General features: G+C 44.8%; 1 long non-coding RNA gene across 1 annotated transcript; it reads left to right on the forward strand.

Annotated features, from left to right (window-relative positions):
* Positions 1-931: 931 nt before the first annotated feature.
* Positions 932-3012, forward strand: LOC141628836 (uncharacterized). Its single transcript, XR_012537195.1, has 2 exons — positions 932-1034; positions 2793-3012. It is a non-coding gene; the product is annotated as an uncharacterized LOC141628836 (long non-coding RNA).
* Positions 3013-6115: the final 3103 nt, after the last annotated feature.

A 6115-nucleotide genomic window follows, 5' to 3' on the forward strand; every position in this document is an offset into this window, starting at 1 on the left:
GAATGTTGAATCTCGTTGTTGGTGACGTCCCAATAATGGGTTTTCTCATTTATTGGTGTAGAAATATTTTTATATCTTGATATGAATATGGATGTTCTTGTCTGATCAACAAGAGTATCACCGTTTCATTGAAAAGATACCTATATTTTCTTATAATTATATTTCTCCTTCTGAGTTTCGAGGACGAAACTTTTTAAAAGGAGGGGTGATTGTAACGCCCCGTAAATTTCGGACCATTAATATATTTCAAAAATAATTAGTTAATCAAGTAAAATTTGACAATAATGTATTTAAAGTAAAAAAAATAATTCAAAGAAATATAATTTTATTATATTTTGAAGAAAAGTATTTATTTTGATAGTTTTGAAATGTTTAAAAATAGTTTAAACCGTGTAAAATCTTTTATTTCGAAATAAGGGCGTATCGGGGGGAAAATGACAATTCGTTTGAACGTTGTGTAAACGAATTTGGAAATGGGTCGTATGAATACTCAATTTTATTGTAATCTCGTGTTTAACGACTTTGGTCTTGACGGAATTTGCGTTTGACTTACGGATTTAATTATTATTGAAACAAGTCAAACCCGACTCGTAAAATCCCGACTAAAAATCCCGCACTTCCTTTTTCCTCCTTTCCTTCCTCCCTTACGCGGACCACAACCCTCATCCCCTTCCATTTTCTGGTTTTTCTATCTTTCTTCATCCTTGACACACCAAAACACCATTTTTACCAAAATCAAGCTCAAATTCACCATATCTTACTCGTTTCTAGTCCGTTTTTCGCATAATTTACCTTTCCGGAATCCTCTCGTCGTGATCTAAAACTTGGTACAATTTAATTTCAGTTTTCTTGAAGTTGTTTTAAGACCAAATTTCGGTATTTTCGGTTTTATATGCTTATTATTGTGTTTTAATTGTTTATTTAGGTGAAGGATTGGAAGACGAGTTCGGGGACTCGTATATTGTAGAGGATAGCGGCTAGTTGTGGTTAGGGTTTCGGTTTTGAGGTGCTAATTGCTCATTTTCTAGCTTAAGGTAACATATTTCGAGTTACTCGACGAAAGATCGTCACATGTGTGTTGTTTTTGTATGTTTTATGATTTTTTGTTTATGTAGTAATTTTCACATGTTTAAAATGGTTGCATGCATGTAAATTGTTAGATTAAATTATCATAATAGTATGGAAATGATATGGGAACGATTAGATAATGCTTAAAACGGGTTAAAATGAAGAAAAACGGTAAAAAAAGAGGATGTTAGGGTGGCGGCGGGCCGGCGGCGAGCCGTGGCGTGCCCACGCTAGCTAGCCCACTGGTTGGCCGGGTCGGTCCGTTGCTTGTTTTGCGGTTTTCCATGCTTTGTTCGTCATTTTAGGTTCATCAAGGATATAATTAGAATGAGTATACATGGTTAAACTTGTTAAGGGAATCATAAAAGTAGCTAAAAGTTATGCTAATGGTAGAAAAATTATGTTATATCGACAATTATCACATGTTAGGATAATTTACAAAATGAAATGGTAATTAATAGGCTCAAAATGAATTTTATAGTGATAATTGTAATGTTTTGTTGATTGTCGAAAAACCGAGCCTTAGTCCCTTTGATCGATGCGATGTCGATTAATTGAGTGATTGGTCACCGCAATTTGACCCGCACTGTCGCGCAGGTGGGGTTGCGGGTAAAAATTCGGTTGAATGATTTAGATAATCGGCCTTTTTCTTGTTTTAGGCCATTTATTATATCTCTATTTCACATGTGTAGTTAGTTGAATTTAAATAGCTTCTTATTTAGTTAGTTGAATTTAAATAGCTTCTTATTTTGTAGTAATGGCCCTAGTTTCCCCTAAAGCCTTAAATATTGTTAGAATTGCTAGGATTGGAAATTAGTATTAAGTACTTATTGAGGAACTGTTGGATTGTATCTTTGTATATAGCCTTTCACATGATAGAATATTAGATTTTATGTTGGTAAGTAGGACTTTTTGCCCTCTTATGGTTAAGTGGGTGTCTTAAATGACTTGTGTGGTGAGTCTTGTGTGGTGTGGGCTAAAGTATTCAAGCTGGGACTAGCTGGGACTAGGTCCTAGGTGAGTATTTCGGCCTTCATCATAGATAGGTCTTTATAGTCTCTGACGAGTATATGTTCACTGCTTGATAGCCTTTGTGTTCCTGACTAGTGGATTTATATCCAAGTTGGGGCATGACCTCGGTACTTATTTTGATAGTAAGTGGTCGGCTTAAGTACTAGCCAACCCTTCGGTGGTGTCCTTAGGGTACTCATTTCACTTTGTTTTAAAAAAAGTTGTGGGTCTTGGGTGCGGTGGTGTGTATCCGCATGTCTAGGTCTGCGCAGATTTTAGGCTAGGGTTGTGTTGTCTCTTGGCCATGTTTTCTTAATAGTAACCGCTGAGCCAAGATACCGGTTCGATTACCTTCCCTACCTCGTGGTATAGACTCGAGTTACAAAGTGACTATTGACGGTGCTAAGAACTTATGCCTGTCTTTGATATATTGCCCTTTCTTGTTTGATGATTCTATGAATCATAGAAGGTGAGATGCAAGCCGGCTATGGTTGATAGAGTTTGGATTACAATTTGTTAAATGTTTCACATGTTAGTTTAGTCTGGTCAGTTTAGGGCTCATATGTTAGAATGATTGATAATTGAATTCTTTATCATCTTGTTCACATGTTTTACTACATGTACATTAATTTTGACGATTCGTGGCTGGGAGGACTCGAAGTTACTCCCCACTGAATTGTGGCTTTCGTGTTTGTATAAAATGCGATTGACAGGTTGTTGATTCTTTGTTGGGGTCACGGACGAGCTAGTGAGCAAGGAACCTTGGACCTAGTTTGGCTTTCTTTTGTAGAAACCTTTTATCTTTTGGTTATGTATATAACCTTTTAACTTTTGGTTTTGTATATAATTTGAAGGGACATATGTCTCCCTTTTCCATTTTGGGTTTGTATCACTATATTTCCGCGTCTTAAGTTATGTATGTAAATTAGTTTATCAGTTGTTGCAGGGTTTTTGACACTCTTCTTGAGTTGGATTAGTTGTGAATGGTTTAGGAAGAAAAATTTTTGAAATTGCAGGTTTTTGGACTAGTTGAACCATTTACAAACATATCCTACTAGTTTTTCTGTAGAATTTACATATTTAATTAAGGCTAGAATTAAGGGTGTCACACATTCATTCCCAAACAAAAAAAAAAAAAAACAAACACACAAAAACCCACCCAAAAAGCTAAAAAGATGTCGAAACAACAAGAGGTATTCGTAACTGACGAAACCGAATTCTACCAAGATGATACCATCCACAAATCTGGAGTTGTGCAACCCTCCGCCGGCCAAGTAATTCAACCGGAGTACGGGATGCCAATAATACCAGACACACCGCTGCCTGCCGACCAGGTCACCCTCATGGGGCATGTGGTTGATGCAGCAAAGTTGAAGGTGCTCCTGGACCTAATTGGTAGTACGCCGGCTCACACTGTCACGCCGACAAGAGCGGCGGAAACCGTCCAGGAGACCAGGGCCCAAAATGTGACTCCGAGAAATTTGAACGGAGCACTAGGAGAAGCTGACCCAGTCAAGACACCGGGGGAGCCCAAAGTGGTCGTGGTAGACCTAAGTCCCTCCCGCACTCGGGGGAGGACAGCGTCGCCACGGCACGAACGAGGCCTACCCCAACGGAGCCAGAGGAGTCCGACTCAGCAGAGCCGGAGAAGAAGCCCGACTCACCGGAGTCAGAGAAGGAGTCCCTCCCGCTACGAGGAGAGAAGCTGGACTAGGAATGCGAGGAGCCGATCGCCGCGTGTCATTCGACACGTGGTCAGACAGCCCCTCAGCGCCTACGTCCTTGAAACCGCCGTGCCAACTAAGCTAAAGTTGCCGGCGTTCACATACAAAGGGGATAGCGACCCCACCGACCACGCCGAAGCTTTTGAGTCGTACATGTCGGTGTGGGAACAACCCGACGAAGTTTGGTGTCGAGTCTTCCCAACGACCTTGCATGGGATGGCTCAAAGTTGGTACAAGGGGCTGCCCGACGGCTCGGTACACTGTTTCGCCGACCTAAGGGACGCCTTTTTGGCCCAGTACTCTTGCAATAAGAGGAGGGCCGTGGAGACATCAGTTCTCCTGACTATCAGGCAGGAGGGGGGCGAGTCTCTACGAAGCTATGTGAAGAGGTTCGACGCCAAGGTTCAACAGGTTCGTGAGCTGAACAGCGAACTGGCGGCCTTCGCGCTGATGAAAGGTCTCCCAAGAGGAGACTTAAAAAATGAGCTCATCAAATGCGGCGGCCAGAGACTAGTCTCCGCCAGGAAGATGGCCGACCAAGCCATCAAGATAGAGGACTATCACAAGACCTGGGTAGACCACAGCGAGGCTGGGCACTCAGAGAAGAAGAGCCACTGGGAGGACAACCCGGATGAAAGACGTCGTGACAATAATGGGTCACGGTCCGATGAAAGACGCCGTGACAATAATAGGTCACGGTCTGACAAATCTGCCAGGAAGCAGAACTCGGCAGACGCCGGGGGGAGTTCGGGAACGTACTACCGAAAGCGATACAATGATCACACCCCCCTGGTCGTATCGGCCGCCGAGGTCTTCGCCCTGAGCAAAAACGAGGGTCAGAAGTGGAAAAGGCCCCCTAGGCCGAGAAGTGACGGTGACACGAGCCAGGACTGTGAGTACCACGGCCACACCGGCCACTTAACTAACGACTGCCGACATCTGAAGAATGCCATTGAAGAGCTGATCCGGAAGGGGAGCCTCGGCAAATACGTTGCCGGAGGCAAAAAAACAGACGCCGGCGGGTCAAATAAGAAATCCGTCTTTGAACGGGTAGGAGTAATCCATGTGGTCATCGGGGGCAACGAGAACGGTGGGTCCGCTTATGGGCACAAACGGCACCTGAATGAACTATATCAGGCCATCAACTTTGTGCCCAACACAGCAACCCCCGCTTCCAACATCCCAGACATGACTATTGGGAAGAAGGACTACGAGGGAGTCATCGCCCCGCAAAGCGACCCACTTGTAGTCCACCTGGACATAGCCAACCACCTAGTAAAGAGGTGCCTAATTGACACGGGCGCCTATACAAATATCATGTACAGAGAGTGTTTTCTCAACCTCGGCCTGAAGGTTGAAGACCTAAGCCCCTGCACCAACCCCTTATACAGCTTTTCTGGGGCCGGCCTGGTACCCGTGGGGACAATCAGACTGCCGGTAAGGTTCGGCGAGGGGAGTGCAGCCAAGAATGTTATGTCTGAATTCGTGGTCATTGACGGCTCGTCTGCCTACAACGTTCTCATAGGCCGGGTCACTTTGAGTGAAATCGACGCTGTAATGTCCGTCCGGGCCCTGACATTGATGTATGTCTCGGACCGGGGGGAAGCGCATAAGCTCGTCTCGAAGAACGAGAAGGATCCCGGCGTGTGGGAGGTATACACCAACGGCCTTTCCACGACGAATAGCTCGAAGGCCGGCATCGTTATTATCAGCCCAAACGGAGACGTGTTTGAGCACGCCTTGAAGCTTACCTCCTTGGCCTCAAACAACGAATCCAAGTACGAGGCAGTGATAACCGGAGTCGAGCTAGCTAAAGCCGTCGGGGCGGAGCATGTCATGGTGAAAACAGATTCACTCTTAGTGACCAGCCAGATCAAAGGAGAGTACGAGGCTCGGGACTATGGGACGATAAGGTATCTAGAGAGGGTGAAAGCTGGCGCTTCAAAATTAAAATCCTTCCCGATACAGTACATTCCCAGGTCCGAGAACGACCGAACCATCGGCATGGTCGAAGGGGCAGAGACCGAGGAGGTAGAGATTGACCCAGGCCGCACCGTAACTATCGGTGTCAACCTGGATCCAAAATTCAGAGCCGACCTCCTGGACCTGCTGAGGAAGAATAAAGATGTTTTCGCCTACTCAGCGGTCGAGATGCCAGGCGTGAGCCGGGAGGTGATTGTTCACAAGCTGAACGTACTCTCCACCGCTCGCCCTGTCAAGCAGAGAATGAGGAATTCCTCAGCCGAGAAGGATGAGGCCATCAAAGCCGAAGTAGATAAATTACTAGCGGCGGGTTTCATCATGCCCTGTAC

The sequence above is a fragment of the Silene latifolia genome, chromosome 2, assembly GCF_048544455.1.
Source record: "Silene latifolia isolate original U9 population chromosome 2, ASM4854445v1, whole genome shotgun sequence".
In the NCBI taxonomy this organism is placed as follows: domain Eukaryota; kingdom Viridiplantae; phylum Streptophyta; class Magnoliopsida; order Caryophyllales; family Caryophyllaceae; genus Silene; species Silene latifolia.